The 22,727-nt window shown below is 36.6% G+C and overlaps 1 pseudogene; it reads left to right on the top strand.

The window, feature by feature from the left end:
* The first annotated feature begins 7,225 nt into the window (after positions 1-7,225).
* Positions 7,226-12,043, top strand: LOC147398233 (phosphoethanolamine N-methyltransferase 2 pseudogene; annotated as a pseudogene).
* Positions 12,044-22,727: the final 10,684 nt, after the last annotated feature.

Below are 22,727 nucleotides of genomic sequence, written 5' to 3'. Positions count from 1 at the left end.
CTTGACCTCCTCTTGTTATACCCTACACACCAAATTCTCAAGGACCAACCCGACCCCCTCTTCATATACCATAGACCCCATCCTCACGTCTACCACTATTCATTCTACTAATTCTTCAAGTAGCTCCTCCCACCATCACTACATCTAAATCATCACCGTCACCTCTCATTCTCAATATAAAACCTGATCCATCCTCAATCATCATACGCTCACCTAAACCCTTCCCCTATAGCTCCAATCAAGTGGTTCCTTGGAGCTACGAGACCACCATTACCACATCCACAGGGGTCGATATAATGAAAAAAGCAATAGTGGCCGACATTGGTCACATGACAAAAGTAGGAAGATGTCAGAAAACATCAGTGAAAGGGGTAGAGATAAAAGAAACACTAAAAGGCTTAGATATCAGAGAAGAAATAAAAGAAACAACGAAAGGGGTGACAGATGAAGAAAAAACGAGAGCAAAGGGAAAAGACAATTGTATGAGAATAACCAGAATGAGAAAATATCAGACAAGGAGGCAGCAGACTTCATTAAACTCATTCGCAAGAGAGAGCATAATATAGTGGGCCAATTGAATAAACAACCGGCTCAGATCAGCATTCTAGGTTTGTTACAGAAGTCAGAGGAACACCAAGAAGTATTATTGAAGATTCTGGGGAAATCACATGTACTTTCGACCACGTCACCAGCACAGTTGGAACAAATGGTCGGTCAGATCATGGCCTCCAATCCCATTATCTTCACAAAGAGTGAATTTGTGCCTGAAGGACAAGGACACGTAGAACCGTTAAACATCATGGTCATGTGCAAGGGTAGGTTACCAACGTGCTAATTGATAATGGCTCAGTGCTTAATGTTTGTTCGCTTGAAACTTTTCGAAAACTCAATGTTGATTGGTCATATGTCAAGCCTAACAACAAGGTTGCACCAAATAGTCAAATTCATCATGGGACAGAGAATGATATCGGTACTAGCAGAAAATCTCATCCCGACGGAGAGAGCTCCGGACGTCCCCTTTATTGACATTGAGATGAAGAAGGACAAAGAACTTTACCATTCCTACCAATTTGCTGCTGTCAATCATGTTGAAAAGGGGAAGGAGAAGGTAAAGGCAGAGCTGTCAAGGGCAAATTTGATGGTTGGACGAGTTCTAAAGAAAGCAGGTTATCGACCCAGACAAGGGTTGAGACCAGGAGGAAGGGGAAAGCTACACCGATAGAAGTAAAAATGCATGATCCTTATTTTGATCTAGGGTTTAGGCCTACGAAAAAGGATATAACAGAGATAAATGACAAGAAAAAGAACTTCGACTAGCGAGAAAGCAAAATCATGAACCGAATGTCTGGAGTCTGGGCAGAGTTCCACATATCAGTGTCAACTTTCCAAAATCACAGTTTAGACCCGACAACTTATTAGAACCACCAATAGTAAAACCAACAAAAAGGGCGAGAACAGTGAGTTTCAAACCTCTGCACATTCAAGAAGACTCAGTTGTTGAGTCCCAGTCATCCTTCGTAGAACGCATTGTGAAAACGCCTCGACCCCTACAGTCGTTCGATAAATAGCAGATTAGGGGTCCGATCTACATATCTCAGGGATCTTTAAAGAATAGAGAGTCGCTACCTAGTTTAGGTCTAATATCAAAATTAACTCCAAATGGATATGGGTCGGTCCGTGGATCAGAGAGATGGGTAAGGGATCAGGTTCCAGATTTCGGAAGGTGTTAGGCACCGAATCCGCCTGATCAAGATGATCAGTCTCTACTGCGATCCAAAAATATCCTATGGTCAACATTCAAAGACTAAAAGTCAAACTAGGGTCCAATCATCATCAAATGCATCGGATTTACTAAACAAATCCTACGGTTAAAATAATTATATGATTTAATGAGGCATACATGGCACCAAAAATTAATGGATCAATTCGATCGTACTTTGAATAATAGAAAATCGATTATCAATGCCACGTACATGAAATTAATGAATTGACTTATTGATGACATTTATCAAATAAATTCAATTTTTGAATTGCCATGTGTATTAAATCAGTGAGTTAACCCACATGCCTATCAAAGAAACTCGATTTTTGAAATGCCACGTGTACTAAAATCGACAAGTCGATTCACAATTTTTTTATCAAAGAAACTCAATTTTTGAAGTGCCACATATATTAAATCGATGAGTTAACCCACATGCCCAGTTTATAAAAAAAAATCAATTCAAACTCCTAATGTCCCTAAAATCAGTGAGTTGACTCGCAATTTGTTAATCCAAAGAATCTTAATTTTTTTTGGAATCGCCTCGTGTATTAAATCAGTGATTTAACCCACATGCCTAATTTAAAATAAAATAGATTCAAATTTTCAATGTCCCCAAAATCAGCGAGTCGAATCGCAATTTGTTTACCAGATGAATCTTGATTTTTTTTTAATTGCCACGTGTATTAAATCGGTGATTTAACCCATGTGCTTAATTTGAAAATAAAATCAATTCAAATTTTTTATGTCCCCCAAAATCAGCGAGTTGACTCACAATTTTTATTGTGAAAATCGATTTTTTATTTTTATGTTTAGTGTACACCATTAATTTTTATTGAGTCGATTAAAATCAACATTAATGAGTTGACCCAACAACATCAAAAAGTGATGAATCAACCCGATAAATATTAACATCCAATGAGCCGGTCCATCAACTTGGTATACGTGAATTGATTCAATCGATCTATTAATAAAAAAAATATGGCTGAATTGATACACTAATATTTCGAAAACTCGAACATTGTCATTAATGCCACGTATACCCCAAAAATCAATGAATTAGTTTAGATGCATAAAATTACACAATCAAGAATCAACAAAATAAAATAAACAAAAATGGAGGCAAAATGAATTAAAAAAAATCACTTAACCTATCACCATATGAAAATAAATAAAAATTAACAAACTAAATAGAAAATAAAGTTATTTGTAGAATCGATAACAATAAATTTACTCCTTTAGGTAAAATCCAAAGGCTTGTGAATACTCGCTGTTTGAAAGACGAAGACCGAGAAATATGAGTACTTATATGTGACGTAGCAGTGTCGTAGCAATGAATTGAAGATATTTTCTGGGCAACAAAGACTGATTGTAGCAGTGGTAGGGAGGTTCGATTATTACGAGCAGAGAGGAGGTAATCAGATAGTGGACTGAAGAGATGTATAAGGCACGACAGGGATGACGAGGACATCAAAGGAGCTACGTTGCAATGAAAGGAAGAAGCTGTGCTGCAAGGTTGCAGCAAAGTGAACTAAAAAAAAATGTGATTAGGAAGAGAAAGGGTCTGAAGGAGAAGAGAGAGATGAAGTTCCAAGCTTTTAATGGGGAAGAGAGGAGAGTTGTGAGGAGAGAATGGCGTGAGGTTGCCCTTTTTTAAAAAAAAAAAACGTTGAAGAAAAAAAGAAAACAAATGGCTTAGGTATGGGTTGTTGTTGGCCTGTTACCAACGATGATGGAGGTAAGGTTGCCAATCTTTAATGGTGAAGAAGGTGTGGAGGATGGGATGGTTGTGGAAGACATTAATAGAAAAGAATTGTGGAGGACGTTAATGGTGTGGCTGTGGAGGTTATTAATGGAGTTTGAAAACGTTAAAGACTTTAAGGGTTGCTTGGGGTGAGAAAACGTTGAAAATAGATTAATGGTTTAATGGAGATGAGAGAGGTAGAAACGTGATGAACCTGAAGAGAGGCACTCTTGTTGCAGGTTTAATGGCTAAAGAAGAAAGTTGTAGTTTTTTTTTCTTTTAATGGCTGTTGCTAAAAACGTCTTTTTTTTTTTTGAATGGTGGCTTTTGTTACTTATTTATGGTAGTTCCCTCATCAGCCATGGGAGAGGAAGAGTGGGGAGAGATGATGGTGGGAGAGATGGGAGAATTGGAGAAGAACGTGGGTGCTGTATGGGTGAAGAGAGAAGTTGGAGAAAAAGAAGTAGAACACGTGGGGAAGAAGAAGAAACGTGATTTCTTCTTTTTTCTTTTCCTTTGAATTTATTTATTTATTATTTTTTTTTAAAGAATGAGAAAGGGGGATTCCACGCTACTCGTACTACGGTAATTTACTACTGTTGAGTTGTGATTGGTTAATCAATTGATTTTGCTTCCGATTGGTAGATTTAGATTTTTTTTTATATTTTAGTCGACATTTTGATTTGAAATTTAATTTGATGTTTTAAATTACATTTGAATTTGTATTTGATTTTAAATTTTAAATTTTGATTAGAATTTAATTTGAATTTTGATATAAAACTTGGTTGTTGGTTGATTTGATTTTGATTTTTGATTGGTTAATCGTTCGATTTTAATTTTATTTTTACATTTTAATTGGTTGGGTGATTTTCAATTTGATTTTAATTTAAGTTTTAATTGTTTAATTTGAAATTAATTTTCAATTTAAATTTTGAACAGGTTGATTAATTTACGTTTTAATTTAAAATTTAAATTCATTTTAATTTTTAATTGATCGGTTGATTGGATTTCGATTGGTTAAGTTTTGAGTTTTAATTTGATTTTAGATTGGGTTTGATTTTAAATTTTAAATTTATTAATAGAATTTGAATTGATTACTTGAAATTTTTATTTTGGTTGATCGAATTTTTTTATTATTATTATTTTTAATTTGAAATTTTTTTTGATTGGATTTAATTGTTCGATTTTAATTTTAGTTGTTTGATTTAATTTTAACTATTTGATTTTAATTTTAATTATTTGAATTTTTTAATTTGAATTTTAATTTTAGTTGAGATTGGATTTCGATTTACATTGTCCTAGAGATCAGGATCTCTAAATTGTAGAGTTGGATATTGAGAGGTATTTTGGTCTTTTGACGATTTTTTTAGATTTTTCTTGAACTTCTCTGTTTTCATCAATTTGGGTCTCGTTAGACTCGAAATCACATTCTGAGTGCAATAGAGGTACTTTCGAGATTTTTCGGAGGTTCGAGGTATATGAGGGGTATTTTCATCATTTTGATGATTTTTTACAAATTTTTATAAATTTCTTTGTTTTCATCAATTTGGGTCCTGTTAGATTCGAAATCACATTCTGAGTGCAATGGAGGTACTTTCGAGACTTTTCGGAGATCCAAAATTTATGAAGGGTATTTTCATCATTTTGATGATTATTTACGGATTTTTTTGAATTTTATCATAAGATTTCTTTTAGTCACTGTGTAAGTATTTCTAAGTTCTAAAGTTATATTTTTCTAGCATAGCGAGGTCTCTAAGTTATCGAATTGTGTAACGAACCTATGTGTACGTGCTTGCTAAGTCAGGTGTAAGATGTAGCGATCCTAAGAATGTGTAAACTTCTATGTCGAGTCGTGACGAGTAGGGAGATGAAAGGAAACTAGAAACATAAGAAATCAAGCAGTCTCACAAGCCTTCGAGTTCTTTTATGTTCATCATTAGGAATCCACAACAATCGGTTGACGAATTGTCGAATTAGGTAAATGCAAAAATGGGGTGTCTACACATTGATGTTTTATTCAATAGAGATTCCAACGAAAGTCTATTAGAAACTGCTCCAGAATCCACAAAGGTGGAAATCATCAAAAGCAAGGGGAACGAATCACCCTTCCCCATTGGCATCGACTGGGCATCAGTCGTCATCCCATCAAGTTTGGGGGGGACTATGCCCAACTCTGACAACAACAATCAATCGGAGATCATGGTCATCTCCAAACCACCAACCAAATCACCCAACAAATCACCTTCACATCTCATCTGCCCCCTCAGAGAAGGGGAAGTTCTGAATAATTAGGAGGAATTCCCATTGACCCTTGAGGCTGTTGAGGCCTCCAAAAAAATGTCGTTAAACGAATCTAGTTTGCCGGAGGATCATAACAAGCCCTCGTCCTCGGGTAAAAACTTTTTTGAAGACTCCCTATTTTTATTAATGAATTTGCATGATTGTTCTTCTTATTTCAGGTATTCGAAAAGCAACAAAAAACATATATTCCTCAAAAAGTTAAAATATAAAAAATTTCTCAAAAAATAAAAAAATGAAAAAGCTTTCAAAATTGCAAAAAGATAGATTTTTTCAAAAGCCAAAAAAAGAGTTTTCAAGGGATCTGTCTCAATCAAATGAGTATCCAGATAAAATAGAATTTGAAAGGGATGAGTATGATTTTGATCTTGAACTCAACTTTGACCTCATGGGTATCGAAGAAGAGTCTGATGATGAAATGGAGTACCCACCTAAAGAAATTAAAGACTTGGTAGAACATCATGAGAAAGGTGTTCAGCCAAACATTGAGGATACAGATTCAATCAATCTTGGTACCGAAGAGGACCCACGAATTGTCAAGATCGGAACCTTATTAACGTCGCAACAAAATGAAGAAATGATCAAACTCTTACAAGATTATCAAGATGTCTTCGCATGGTCATACAGGGATATGACTAGGTTGGACACAGATCTTGTTGTACACAAGCTACCAATTGTCTCGGGAAGCAAGCCGATCAAGCAAAAACCGAGAAGGCTAAAATCAGAATGGACCCTCAAGGTCAAAGATGAGGTTATGAAGCAGTTCGAAGCAAGATTCCTCGCAGTTTCTACATACCCTGAGTGGTTGGCTAATGTCGTCCCAGTACCCAAGAAAGATGGAAAGGTACGCATGTGTATTGATTATCGAGACTTGAACAAGGCCAGTCCTAAGGATGATTTTTCACTACCACACATCAACACTCTAGTCGACAGTACAACAGGAGACGGCATGTTCTTGTTTATGGACGGTTCTCAGGCTAGATTGCTAAATTTGGCATTGAAGAAGACCATCTGGTGAATCTAAAGAAGTTGTTCTACAGGCTGAGGAAGTACAGTTTAAGGTTAAATCCTGTAAAATGTGTATTCGGGGAAACATCGAGCAAACTACTGGGTTTCATCGTCAACAGAAGAGGCATCGAGATAGATTCGGCAAAAACCAAGTATATCCTCAAGATGAAAGCATCCATTTCAAAAATGGACGTTAGAGCATTTTTGAGCAGAATACAGGCAGATTCATTGCGCAACTCACTCCTATCTATAAGCCAGTCTTCAAGCTACTCAGGAAGAACACACCGAAAAAGTGGAACCAAGACTGTCAGGAAGCATTCGATAAGATCAAGTAATATCTGCTCAATCCACCAGTCCTAGTCCCTCCTACTCCAGGGCGACCCTTACTTATGTACATCTCAGTGCAAGAAACGTCAATGGAGTGTGTACAAAGACAACACGATGAATCAGGACGGAAGGAGCAGACCATCTACTATCGCAACAAGAAATTTACTGAGTACGAGGTGAAATATTCGTCACTTGAGAAAACTTATTGTGCACTAGTCTGGGCATCTCAATAACTACGTCACTATTTGCTTAATTACTCAATTATGCTTATTGTCAGAATTGACCCCCTCAAGTATCTTTTTAAAAAACCGGCATTAACAGGTCGTACAACAAAGTGGCAATTATTATTATCTGAGTTTGACATCACCTATGTCAATCAAAAAGTCATCAAAGGGCAAGCAATAGCCGACCACCTAGCAGACCACCCGTTGCCTGACTACGAGTCATTAAAGAAGAACTTTCCAGATGAAGCCATACTGATCATTGAGGTTGAAGATAATGATGAGGAGCCAGGTTGGAAAATGTACTTCGACGGAGCAGACAATAAAAAAGGAAACGGAATAGGAGCAATTTTGATCAAGCAAGATGGTGTAGACACCCCATTCTTGCACTCGCCTGATTAATCAAATCGTCAACCCGATCGCAATGATTCCCAATGATGGATGTGTATTCCATTACTTTATTTTGTTACCAGATGTGTTTCAGAAATCCGGATGAGGTATCTCGAATTGACAAAACCTTAGAAACCACGCTACGCTAGGAAAATACGACTCTAGATACATAGAAATCATCATTTTTCAGACAAAAAGAAGCTTCACGATAAAAATCACTAAAAATTGACCAAATTACCAAAATAACCCTAACCTCAAATAACCCTAGAGCCTACGTTACGCTTAGGAAAACTCTCTCAAACACATAAAACAACAAATCGAAACCAAATAAATCATTTCACCAATTTTAACAGATTTGACAAAATTACGAAAATGGCCCTCATAAAGTTCACAATCATTTCACACAAAAAATTTCATAAATAACAAAAACTAATATTTTCATTGAATTCCTTATGAAAAATCGATTCTAAAACATCCTAGAACATTAAAAACCGACTTAAAACGTGAAAAGTCCTCTCCGGGGGCAAAACGGTAATTTCATAATTTTCATAATTAAAAAATTCGAAATTAATAAATAAAACATTAAATAATTAAGGTGAAACATTAATGAAATTAATTTAAAACTTTGAATTAAAAAATCGATCAATCGGGTTTTGAAGTAAAATTATTGAGGGTTCGTGGGATATTTCTTTAAGGACCCCTCCATTTGGGGGTCCAAAGAATTAAAGATATTTTAGAGGGGGGTTCTCCAAAAATTTAAAGTAAATCAAGCAAAACTAAGGTCAAGGTATTAAAGTCAATCAAGTGTGACTAAAGTCAAAATTAAAGTCAATTAAGCAAGACTAAAGTCAAGATATTAAAAGTCAATCAATTAAGACCAAAGTCAAAATATTAAAAGTCAATTAAATAAGACCAAAAGTCTTAATAGAATTCTAATTAAATAATAACTCTATCTAATAGAGTTCTAACTTAAAAACAATTCTACCTAAAACAATTCTAATTAAAACATAATTCTACCTAAAACAAGTCTAAGTAAAACACAACTCTAATTAAAAGAACTCTAATTAAATACTAACTCTATCCAAATAAACCCCTAAAAAAATCTATAAATAGAGGTGCTCACACCCTATTTTCGTATCAAATGATAAACCCTAAGAGAAGTAGGTCTAGAAGCTCCCCTAGCCCCCCATAAACCCTAGTTTTGGAGCCCCAACTCCTTACCTAACATCCCCCCTTCTATTTTAGCCTAGAAAACACCTAAAAAACCTCTAAAAAATATCCCAAAAATCCACAACAAATTTGAAGCACCCAGATCCAAGAAGGAGATACCTTACCTCAGAGATCAGAAATCAGATCCGGAGATAGAACGAAGTAAGGAATACGGTACAAGGAGGCGCTTTCACCAGATCTGAGGGAATAGTACTTTTGCAGATCGAAAGTAAGTTTTTTTTTAATCTAGGTTTGTCATTAGCGATGTAGATTTATTTGGGATAAGTAGAGACCGGCAATGGCCGGGCGAGGTTGGTGCCTAACACCTTCCAACCCCGTAACATGATCCCCGGATTCAGATTTTCTGTAGTAGATTAGTTTTTATCCATTTTAAAGTCAGTTTGGTTCCTAGATCACAATAACTAGGTGGCGATTCCCAAACCTCAAGGGTCAAAAGCGGATCCGCGCACCCCGCGGATCGAGGGCGCTTTCAGTGGCGACTCCACTGGGGACTTTTGAGGATCAGACTTGAAAAACCAAGTTTGGGAATATTGTCATTTAGACCTAGGTTTTTTATTATTATGTTTGTTTTTAGATTATTTGGTTTAAATTATTTGTTAAGACTATTGTGCTCTCTCGCCGTTGTTTGGATTAATTGCTATGACTTGTTTAAGGGACATTTGGGATACCCCAAAATAAGGCATGCTATCGGGAGGTTAAGGGCATGAGAATGGTTGATAACATATTGTTATTTATTGGGAGATCTTATTCTTTACATATTATCCTCTATTGATTCAATTTTGAATATTTCTATTTCGCACGTAATTTTCTTATGATTCAATCGAGGGTTATTTAGAATGACCCTAAATAGATAAAGAGATTTAATTAAGGATGGAGTGATGACTAATGGATCTTGAAGTTTTTATTTTTTTTATTTTTTTTAGGGTTCTATCTTTGAGTATTTAAAAAAAAAAAAAATTCGTTTAAGGGTGTGCGATGTACCATTCGACAACATTTTTTATTTGTTTTTTTTTAAATTAAATAAAAATAAAAAAAATAAAAAATAAAAAATAAAAAAGTTTCAGCATGCTGTCCATTGACAGCAGGAAGGAATTAATGAAAATTCTTTTAAGGTTCTGTCAATAGGTGCTGGTGCGCTTGGTGTGCGAAAAATAAGTTGCTGCTTTTTTTTTGTTTACACCACCAAAACATGATGATGTGTTTGGTGTGCCAAAAACAAAACGGCTTCTTTAAAAATGTACACATCATCTCCTTCATGGTTTTTATACCAGCTCCATCGTCATATCTAGCAGAGATTTGGAAAACCTCTCAGTCAAATTGATTTTCACCCATAAATTTGATCGGCTTTTGATTGTGAGTGAAATTTAAGATATCAATCGGAAAAAAAAAATCCTTTTGATTTGTTTCGATATCCTCACGAAAATCTAATTCGCGGGTTTCAAATCTGAACCAAGAACTGTGCTGTGTTTCTATTAACATGAAATTTGGCAATCAGTAATAGAAGTGAACAAAAACTGTGGCCAATGGATTAGGTTCCATGAGTTTTTTTACATCTATCTCGAGCTTTAACAGAACGTTAATGGTGGCTGTTTTTCTGTGTGGAGAAGAGGCAGCAGAGAGACGTTTTTTATTTCTATTTCTTGTTCACCTATGCTGAAAATGGTAGCAAAGAGAGAGGGCGTCTCTCTCTCTCTCTCTTTCTTTCTCTCTCTCTCTCTCTCTACTCCCATCTGTTAAAGGAAAATCTATTCTAGAGTTAGGGGCAAGTATTGGTTGTTTCACTGGTAAGTTAGCTAAAGAGGCTGGTGAAGTTCTAGCTCTGGACTTCATTGAGAGTGTGATAAAGAAAAATGAAATCATCAGTGATCATTTTAAGAATGTCAAGTTTATGTGTGCTGCCATAACGTCTCCCAACCTGAAGATTGCCTCTGAATCCATCGATTTGATATTCTCGAATTGGCTACTAATGTATCTGTCAGATAAAGAGGTTGAGAATCTGATCGAGAGTATGGTTAAATGGTTAAAGGTTGGAGGGTATATTTTCTTTAGAGAATCTTGTTTTCATCAATCTGGTAATTGCAAGCGAAGAAACAATGCAACACACTACCGAGAACCAAGTTTTTATACCAAGGTTTACTGCAGGTCTTTAAGGTCTTATGCATGATGGGGTTGGAAACTCCTTTGAGCTCTCTCTTATTAATTTCAAGTGTATTAGAGCTTATGTAAGGAATAAAAAGAACAAAAATCAGATTTGCTGGCTATGGAAAAAAGTTAGTTCGCAGGGACATAAGGGGTTTCAACAATTCTTGTATAACGTACAGTACAAATGTAGTGGAATATTGCGCCATGAACGTGTATTTGGAGAAGGTTTTGTGAGCATTGGGGGGATTGATACAACAAAGGAATTTGTTGCAAAGCTGGAACTTAAACCTGGCCAGAAAGTCCTTGATGTTGGGTGTGGCATTGGCGGAGGTGACTTCTACATGGCTGAAAAGTTGGATGTTGAGGTTGTCGGGATTGATCTGTCCGTGAACATGGTTTCTCTTGCTCTTGAATGTGCCATTGGGCACCAACATTCAGTTGCATTTGAGGTTGCCAACTGTACTAAGAAGACTTATCCAAATAACACATTCAATGTGATCTATAGCCGTGACACTATTCTCCACATACAAGACAAACCTGCATTATCTAAAACCTTCTTCAAGTGGTTGAAACCAGGATGCAAAGTTCTTATAAGTGATCACTGCAAAAGAGTTGAATCTCCATCAAGTGAATTTAAGGAGTATATTACGCAACGAGGTTATGATCTGCATGATGTAGATACATATGGTCAGACGCTTAAAGATGCTGGTGTTGATGAGGTTATAGCCGAAGATAGGACCGACCAGTTCATGAAAGTTCTGCACAAGGAACTAGATGACATTGAGAAAGACAAAAAGGAATTCATCTCTGACTTCTCTATAGAGGATTACAATGATATTTATTGTCAACGGTTGGAAGGCAAAGCTGGCCAGGAGTTCATCGGGTGAGCAGAGGTAGGGCTTGTTCATTGCCAAGAAAAAGTGATTTCTCTTATCTACTACTAAATAGCTAGCTAGTGCTCTCTCTCTCTCTCTCTCTCTCTCTCTCAATTCATCTCTCTAGCAGCAACATATTAAAAAAAAAAAAAGGAGTTTTTTGTGGCAGCAACTTATATAAAAATCTGTGTGCTGGCAGCAACGAAACAAGTGTTTACTTTATAAAATGTTTTATTTAACAAATTATGGATGGGGCTAGCCTAACTAACTTAGTAAGGCTTATTTGTTAATAAGAGTCGTTGAACTCATCGTGTGTCACTTGAAATCATCATCCAATGTCATAGGCTTATGGAAACTGAAATTTTAAGAACTTTCAAAAAAATATCTTCAAGAAAATCACTCATTTTTATTTTTGATTTGAGATTTTGTAATTGTGATTTTCAAAACATTGGATAAAAAAAAATGTGAATTTTACTTTTAAATCCAAACTTTTTAATCTAGAAATTTGTGACATTGGATTACCAATATGATGAAACACGTTGGTTTAATGACCCTTAGCTAAATTTGAGGCCTTATGAGTTATTTAAGTTAACCTATGTTCTCCAAAGGTTTGCCACGTATGTTTTTAAAAAAAAACAAAAAACAAAAACAAAATGTGTTCATCGTTCCTTATCTCAATAAGTATCATTCTATCATCAATTCAAATATTTGGTGGAATCTTGATTTGTTTAGGGTCGCTCAAAGTGATCTTTGATCGGATCATAAAAAAAAGGGGGAATTTTGTGCCTCAATGATTAATTGATGATTGATATTATTTTGTGGTATCTTATTGCACTATTTTGATAGGTTGCTTGTACGATATTCCTGTGATATGCATGCCTTAATCTCGATTTTGATTATTTTGGATAGTTATACTTTATGATCATAATTTTTCTAATATCCATATTTTAGTGATGTGATTGGGCCCATGGGCCAATTTTTTTGAAAAAATCCGGGCACACCCCACCCTATTTTGCACACACCACATGCACGTTTACTATTTTATACACTTACACGTCCTATATAGCCAACGTGGTACTAGTGCGTGGCCCGGTCTCTTCGAAGATGCGACGTCATTCATGAAAATCACAACTCCAGTCACGTACCTTAGGGTATATAAAACTGGGGGCATCAATACCGTCTGATCAGGTGATTCTGAGAAGTATATTGATGCACCCAGGCTAGAGTGACCTGAGCCTTTGACCTATTGTAAGCCACACAGTCACATATCCCGATTGCCAACGTAGTACTAGTACGTGGTCGGTCCCCTCGTGGGATGCCAAACCATTTATGAAAGCTACAACTCTTGACTCGTACCCGTAGGTATAAGAGGTAATCTAAGTATATCAATTGCACTTCTTGGTCAAAATCGGTGCCTAAGCAAGATCTTGCCCCGCTGTACCCTACTGTACGAGGGGGATACGTTTATTCTAGACGAGAGGTATTTAAGTGGGCCCTTGCTCAACATTGTGCGCCACCTCTCAACTGGAGATCGAACTGGCTGTTTTTGGCTTCAGAGAAGTGAATTGAGGTTCTAGATTATCACCTATACGATATATCAAACCAAGTCACCATGTATCGAAAGGTATATAGGTGTATTTGGGCAAGGGTGGCCAGATAAAAATGCATTGCATGTAGTAAACTTAGAGTTTATAAACCTCCCCAGTAAGTCACGACTCGAACTTATCGTGGGTGTTCCCGGGTTATTTATTGATTGGAACCTGTTGATTGATGAATGTATGTGAGTGCTGTGAATGATGAGATCAAAGTATATGGTTGTCCTCAAGGATCAAAATTTTATTTTTGAAAATTGAAATGGGTGCACCGACCCAATAAAGAATCCATTCTTTTACAATAATGACCTAGTCCATCCCGATCCAACAATCATGATGGACCGAACCATTTAAATCAAAATGAAAATCAAATTTTCAAAGAAGAAAAATGATTTACGAAGGAAAAATATTTCCCAGAAAAAGTTTTTTCCAAAAGAAGTGTTCTTTAAAAAAATGTTTTCTAGAAAAAAGTGTTGTTCTCGAGAAAAAATATTTTCCATAAGAACAAGATTTTTCAAGAGAAAATGCTTTCTAAATAAAAAATTATTTTTCAAAGAAAAAATATTTTCCAGAAGAAAACGTTTTCCAAAAGAAAAGAAAATGAAGGAAAAATGATTTACAAAAGATCTATTGTTGCATGGAAAATTTTTGAAATATGTTTTTTTGCATGGACCTTATAAAATATTATCAAAATATATATTTCTAAAAAGAAAATGATTGCAAAAAATAATCAGAATTGTGAAAATTGGTATTCAATAAAAACATTATTTTCAAGAGTGCAATAAAATTATTTTCCTTCTGAATAATCATTGAGTGGATGAATTGTTTAATGGATTGGTACACAAAATTCAATAAAATCTCAGGGTTTATTTGAAATGTTATCAAGGGGGTGACATTGAAATTGGTTAAATTTATCTTCAAAGAGGTTTAAGGGTTATCATTGTATTTAAGCTCAATCATCCATCGTCTAACTAGGGTTGTAAGTCCGATCAGTTAGAACAAACGTCAGTACCAAAACAACAGTCAGAAATGACCTTAAAATTTCTCAATATCATCCAGTTGTTCTTTGAAGATCATAGTGCTTCAATCCTACCAGCTGTAAGCAATATCTCAGTCCTCAGTCCTAATCAAACTCGTGTGGGTACTTGTCTTAAGTTTTCATGAGTCTTTTGGGTTAGTTCGAGTCCTTTTTTCCAACAAGGTCATGTCTTCCTTAGATTGAGTCTACTCTTTCCTATTAAGTCAAGTTAGAGGTGTCTATCGCCCTTTCTGAATTTGATTGGATAAAGGAAATTTTTGAATACCTCGAGCGCATTAACGAATTAACTAATAATCTAGTTTCAAGGATATATTTTTGTCCTAAACAAGAAAATAAAAGTTGGGCTCAACTTTCAATCAGAATGCAAAGGTTATTGACCTCAGAACATAAATAAATTCTTAAAGAGATTCAAATAGAAACTATCCTATATCTAGAGGAACACAAGGGGATTATGAATTTTCTCAGAAATTTCAAAAGACTTGTTCGCGTGGGCCTATGAGGATATGTTAGGTGTAAGCTTGGGTATTGTCTGACACGGATTAGATATTGAATTGATAAAATGAGATCAAGGAAGATCTTACAAAATGTATCAGTGCTAGACTTCTCAACATGGTAGAGCTCCCCGAATAGATTACCATTCTCAGATTAATGAAATAGTTGAAGCGGTATTGGTCTCTAATAATGGGTTGTACATCAAAGCTTAAATTATCACTCTGTGTTCGAAGCTCGAGATTCGACATCACATTATCTCTCTATCATCCTCAGATTAATGGAAAGATTGAAACAGCCAATAAAATATCTCAAAACAATCATCAAGGAAATGTGTCAATCACACCAGGATTGGTTAGAAAAGTTACCATTCACACTAGGGGCACATCATACTTCAATGCAGTCTTCTACTGGAGCTATTCCCTACTTTCTAGTGTATGATATAGAAGCAATCTTACCAGATGAAATGGAAATCCCTTCAAGAAAAGTCAATTGTTAGAAACAGATTGGGTTAGTCAGTGGCGTAAAGAATTAAACTTGATTGAAGAAAAATGACTAAGAGCTTTGTATCACATGCAAGCTTATCAAAGAAGAGTTGCCCGTGCATTTGACAAAAAAATCAAGGCCCCTCACTTGCAAGTCGAGGATTTATTATTGGACACCTATCTCTGATCCTGAAGGGAAGTTCAAACCAAATTGGGGGGTCTGTTCATTGTCAAGAAAATATTACCAGGAAAAACTGTCAGACTTCAAGATCATGATGGAATCGAATTACCAGAACCAACCAACCTTGACCAAATCAATCGGTACTACATTTAAGGAGGCCATCTTTGGCCGAATCAATTTCCCTGCTACCTAGTTCATTATCTCCTTTTTCAGCCCTTTGCAGCCTTTTAAAAAGAAAATAAAATAATAATAATAATAATATTGTGCCTTTTATTTCTTAGCCCGTTCACCTAACCTAGGGGAGGGAAAAAGTTCGAACTACGTTTTGGTCTGATCCCAAAATTCTGGGGTACGTAGGCAACTTGAGAAGTTACTTCAGGCCCAATCACATCAAAATAAAAAATATATATTTCCCATACAAAAAAAATCAAGAAAAAATTGAAGAGAAATATCATCCAAAATGGGGAAGAAAATTTAAAGAAAAAGAAATGATTTAAAAGGAAATGCCACACAAGGGGCCTTTGAGTTTTTGAGCCTCAAAATTCATTTCTTTTTATACCCAGTCCTAAGCCTACCTATAAAAGTCCTCCTAAGTATCGCATGAAAAGTCAAGGAAGATAGCAAAGCATGATCAGACAGCAACTCCAGAAGTTCAGACAGGAAGAAAAGAAAAAATTAAAAAAAAAAAAGCCAGCTAAGTTGAAAACCCGAAAAGGGCGACTTAGGCAAAAATTAAAGCAAGCTCGCAAGGTTGAAAATTTGAAAGGACAACTTTGGCAACAATCAGAGTAAAGAAAAAAGAGAAGAACTCGCTAGATCGAAAACCTGAAAAGGCGATCTAGGCAAAAGTTAGAGCAAGCTCGCTAGATTGAAAACCTAAAAAGGCGATCTAGGCAAAAGTTAGAGAAACAAAGAAAAACAGAAGAAAATCCCAAGCTGAGAGCGGTCCGAGCTGAAACATCAGAAATCTGAATAATCAAGGCCAATACTTAGCTTAAACCAGGCATAGATTCGGAAGCCACAAGTATCTTGTCTACGATTGATCTGAAAGTTCTTACTTTTCCAAGTGAACCAAGGGAGAGAAGAATGAATTCTATGATGAGTCTCAAAAGGAAATAATTTTGTTCTCTTGAGCCTGACTCAAAATCTTTAATAAAATTAATCAAAATTAAAAGTTGAATCTTTATTGCGCTTGTGGTAATCAAATATTTCAAACCTTCATACAAAGGGCATTTTCTTTCTTGTAACTTTTCCCCCTTATACTAGGGGCATTTTTTTTAATAATGTGTTCAATTTTCTTCAATGCCACGTACATTGTCAAACTAGGGGCATTTTGTCTTCGAGCAATGTTAATCCTATAAAAATAATAGGAACCCCAAACTTAAGGTTACCCTCTTGATAACAGTTTTTTCGAAAAACTTTTGAGGTTCAAAAGAAATAAAAACTTAGGTTTTAAATTCATAAAAAAAATTTCCTTGAGGTTCAAATAAAAGCATTTTGGATCTCACATAGGAAATATGGCATTCTTTTGTTCTCCAGATTCTTTTTCAAATCCAATCATTCTTGGAATCGATCATTCCTCTTCCAGATTCATTATCCTCCAGATTTATTCGCTCTCCGATTCAATCAGTTTTCTCCAAATTCGGTCATTCTTTCCCAAAATTTATTCATTCCTCTGCCAGTTATGCTCAGATACCGCCGAGGGTTTTCTCGGAACTATGCTCAGTTACCGCCGAGAGTTTTCTCGGAACTAAGCCCAGATGTCGCTGAGGGTTTTCTCGGAACTATGCTCAGTTACCACCGAGAGTTTTCTCGGAACTATGCTCAGATGCCGCCAAGGGTTTTCTCGGAACTATGTTCAGTTACCGCCGAGGGTTTTCTCGGAACTATGCTCAGATGCCGCCGAGGGTTTTCTCGGAACTATGCTCAGTTACCGCCGAGGGTTTTCTCAGAACTATGCTCAGATGCCGCCGAGGGTTTTCTCGGAACTATGCTCAGTTACCGCCGAGGGTTTTCTCGAAATTATGCTCAGATGCCGCCGAGGGTTTTCTCGGAACTATGCTCAGATACCACCGAGGATTTTCTCGGAACTATGCTCAGTTACCGCCGAGGGTTTTCTCGGAATTATGCTCAGGTACCGCCGAGGGTTTTCTCGGAACTATGCTCAGATGCCGCCGAGGGTTTTCTCGGAACTATGCTCAGATGCCGCCGAGGGTTTTCTCGGAACTATGCTCAGATGCCTCAGATGCCGCCGAGAGTTTTCTCGGAACTATGCTCAGATACCGCCGAGGGTTTTCTCGGAACTATGCTCAGTTACCGCCGAGGGTTTTCTCGGAACTATGCTCAGATGCCACCGAGGGTTTTCTCGGAATTATGCTCAGTTTATGCTCAGATTATATTCAAATTATGCTCAGTTTATATTCAAATTATGCTCAGTTTATACATAGATTATGCTCAAATTATGCTCAGATTTTAAATCACACACTTGCACAGTTGCTACATCAGTCAAGGAGAATTTTTTAAAATTCAAGGATCTGACACTGTCAGTAAGAGTTTGCGCTCAAGGCCCTGACAACCTTTTGATTCAGGGAGAGCTTTACCCTCAAGGATCTGAACACCTTGACGAAATGCTAAATCAGGCTGCAAAATGAATTGTCATTAGCTTTGGCATTCAGATATCGCACTATTTACCAAAATAGATTTGTTATCTAGTTTGCTTCAACCCTCTGCCAAAGAGGGGCATCTGTAGACACCCCATTTTTGCACTCTCCTGATTAATCAAATCGTCAACCCGATCGCAATGATTCCCAATGATGGATGTGTATTCCATTGCTTTATTTTGTTACCAGATGTGTTTCAGAAATCCAGATGAGGTATCTCGAATTGACAAAACCTTAGAAACCACGCTACGCTAGGAAAATACGACTCTAGATACTTAGAAATCATCATTTTCAGATAAAAAGAAGTTTCACGATAAAAATCACTAAAAATTGATCAAATTACCAAAATACCCCTAACCTCAAAATAACCCTAGAGCCTACGTTACGCTTAGGAAAACTCTCTCAAACACATAAAACAATAAATTGAAACCAAATAAATCATTTCACCAATTTTAACAGATTTGACAAAATTACGAAAATGCCCCTCATAAAGTTCACAATCATTTCACACAAAAAATTTCATAAATAACAAAAACTAATATTTCCATTGAATTCCTTACGAAAAATCGATTCTAAAACATCCTAGAACATTAAAAACCGACTTAAAACGTGAAAAGTCCTCTCCAGGGGTAAAACGATAATTTCACAATTTTCATAATTAAAAATTTTCAAATTAATAAATAAAATATTAAATAATTAAAGTGAAACATTAATGAAATTAATTTAAAATTTTGAATCAAAAAATCGATCAATCGGGTTTTCAAGTAAAATTGTTGAGGGTTCGTGGGATATTTCTTTAAGGACCCCTCCATTTGGGGGTCCAAAGAATTAAAGATATTTTAGAGGGGGGTTATCCAAAAATTTAAAGTAAATCAAGCAAAAGTAAGGTCAACGTATTAAAGTCAATCAAGTGAGACTAAAGTCAAAATTAAAGTCAATTAAGTAAGACTGAAGTCAAGATATTAAAAGTCAATCAATTAAGACCAAAGTCAAAATATTAAAAGTCAATCAAATAAGACCAAAAGTCTTAATAGAATTCTAATTAAATAATAACTCTATCTAATAGAGTTCTAACTTAAAAACAATTCTACCTAAAACAATTCTAATTAAAAAATAATTCTACCTAAAACAAGTCTAAGTAAAACACAACTCTAATTAAAAGAACTCTAATTAAATACTAACTCTATCCAAATCAACCCCTAAAAAAATCTATAAATAGAGGTGCTCACACCCTATTTTCGTATCAAATGATAAATCCTAAGAGAAGTAGGTCTAGAAGCTCCCCTAGCCCCCCATAAACCCTAGTTTTGGAGCCCCAACTCCTTACCTAACATCCCCCCTTCAATTTTAGCCTAGAAAACACCTAAAAAACCTCTCAAAAACATCCCAAAAATCCACAACAAATTTGAAGCACCCAGATCTAAGAAGGAGATACCTTACCTCAGAGATCAAAAATCAGATCTGGAGATAGAACGAAGTAAGGAATACGGTACAAGGAGTCGCTTTCACCAGATTTGAGGGAATAGTACTTTTACTAATTGAAAGTAAGTTTTTTTTTAATCTAGGTTTGTCATTAGTGATGTAGATTTATTTTGGATAAGTAAAGACCGGCAATAGCCGGGCGGGGTTGGTGCCTAACACCTTTCAACCCCGTAACATGATCCCCGGATTCAGATATTCTGTAGTAGATTAGTTTTTATCCATTTTAAAGTCAGTTTGGTTCTTAGACCACAATAACTAGGTGGCGACTCCCAAACCTCAAGGGTCAAAAGCGGATCCGCGCACCCCGCGGATCGAGGGCGCTTTCAGATGGGTCCCATGTACCCATTAGATTGAAATTCCAATGTTCTAAAATCGAGGCTGAATACGAAGCATGCATAGCAGGGTTGAAAGCAGCACTAGATCTTGAGGTAGATGAGATTGATGTTTTCAGAGATTCAAGCTTAGTAGTCTATCAGACGACTGGAGAATAGAAGACCCGAGAGTAGAGACTGGTCCCTTACCACGAGTATTTGGAAGAACTAAGCTCGTGTTTTGATAGGATTTAATTCACATACATGCCAAAAGCCAAGAATCAGTTTGTAGATGCGCTAGCTACACTCGCTTCTATGATCAGTATCTTGGAAGACTTAATCATCGACCCTATTGAGATTGAAATTCAAGATGAGCCGATTTATTGCTTACCCGTCAAAATAGAAGAATCCGAAGAAAAGCCTTGGTATTCAGACATCAAGGCATATCTCGAAGATCGCCCCTCAGATGCAACGCCAAATAATCAAAGGACTATTCAGAAGCTAGCAAGGCAATTCTTTTTAAGCAACGGTATTCTGTACAAGAAGTTGCACCACAAGGTCTTACTCCGGTGTGTGGCAGAAGAAGCAAAACGACTAATCTAGACCGTACACGGTAGAGTCTGTGGGTCCCGCATGAATGGTCACATGCTTGCTAAAAAGATCATGAGGATGGGATACTATTGGTCGACAATGGAGAGTGACTGCTATCAGCATGTTCGCAAATGCCATCTATGCCAGATATATGCCAACAAGATCAATGCTCCGCCTTCAGAATTATATAATATGACCACTCCTTGGCTCTTCTCGCTCTGGGGCATGGACGTCATCGGACAGATCTCACTTAAAACTGTAAATGGGCATCGTTTCATCCTCATTGTTATCGACTATTTTACCAAATGGGTAAAAGCAGCATCTTATGCTAATGTCACCAAAAGCAACGTCTTGAAGTTTATCAAGAATAACATCATCTGTCGGTATGGACTTCCCAGCGGACTAGTGACTAATAATGCTAAAAATTTCAAGAACAAAGATATGATCAAGATGTACGAAGACTTCCAGATCACTCATCAGAACTCTGTACCCTATAGACCTAAGATGAACGGAGCAGTCGAGGTAGCCAACAAGAATATCAAGAAAATAATTGAGAAGATAGCAGTTACGTACAACGATTGGGGTGACATATTGCCTTTTACACTTCACACCTATCGAACCTCATTCAGAACCTCGACTAGGGCAACTCCATACTCACTGGTATACGGAATGGAAGCCGTCTTACCCATAGAGATTGAGATTCCCTCCCTCCGGATCTTTAAAAGAAGTAGAATTAGATGAAACTAAATGATTCAAGCTCGGTTTGATCAACTAAATCTAATTGAAGAGAAACGCCTTGCAGCCATTTGCCATGGACAAATCTATCAACGACGAATAGCTCGTGCCTATAACAAGAAAGTTAAGCCTAGGGATTTTTCACCAGGAGATCTTGTTCTGAAGAAAATTCTGTCAATCCAAGAATATGCTAGAGGAAAGTTTCAACCAAACTATGAGGGACCCTTCATTGTGTAAAAGGTGATGACGGGAAGAGCTCTGATCCTTACAGAAATGGACGGACAAGTCTTCTCGCAACCGATCAATGCTGACACTGTTAAGAGGTACTACGCCTAAAAACCGACCCTGAGATGACGAAAGGCCATCTTTGCTATTTTAAACCAAATATCAACCCTAGTCAACCCCTTTGAGCCATCGCGTTCATTTCTTAACCTAAGACTGGGGTAAGTAAAAAAAAAGGATAAAAGAAGAGAAAATCAGCAAAATAAGTAAAACATTCAAATACTCCTGCCCCGCATGAGGATAAACTGTGAACGGCTAAAAATACAAAAAATTAAAAAAGTCAAAAAGCTCGATCACTTGATCTAAGCTCGACCCAAATCTCCAGCCTAAACAAGTTCGAGAGACGCTGGAAGGAGACATAAATCACCTTTTCGAAGTAAAAAATAGACGAGCCCCAAACCACTCTAAATACACCCAAACCGTAACCTTTTTGTATCCTTCCATTACCATAAGCCTAAGCCAACGTTTCGTCCCACTAAAAGTCCTTTTTGATCAAGCAAGGTTCTAAGGCAACATAATGACAATGACAGCACCATTGATCTTGTGACTTGGTCTGGACCTCAAAGTCTTGTTAATCGTTGGAAGACTCGAGAGGGGAATCCAGGTTGGATATTTGAAAAAAAAAAGAGTACTCGAAGTATAGAGTAGCCGATCTCACGGCTCAACTTGAGTTGTTGAACCGTGAATAGTCGTCGAAAAACTCGAGAGGGGAATCTAGATCTATTACTCAAAGAGTGCCACTACAAGAGTAGAGTCGTCAATCTCGCGGCTCAACTTGAGTCACCAAGCCACAAAGACAGAGACTCCGGGTAGAATTGTAATAAAAAATTAAAAAATATAAGCATGATCTGAAAGGGCATAGTGAAAACCTGAAAAGGCGCTATGG

This window comes from Akebia trifoliata, chromosome 7 (genome assembly GCF_017979445.1).
Source record: "Akebia trifoliata isolate Shusen 1 chromosome 7, ASM1797944v1, whole genome shotgun sequence".
Classification (NCBI taxonomy): domain Eukaryota; kingdom Viridiplantae; phylum Streptophyta; class Magnoliopsida; order Ranunculales; family Lardizabalaceae; genus Akebia; species Akebia trifoliata.
The sequence above is the reverse complement of the archived record's forward strand: the minus strand, read 5'-3'. Positions and strand labels throughout refer to the sequence as shown.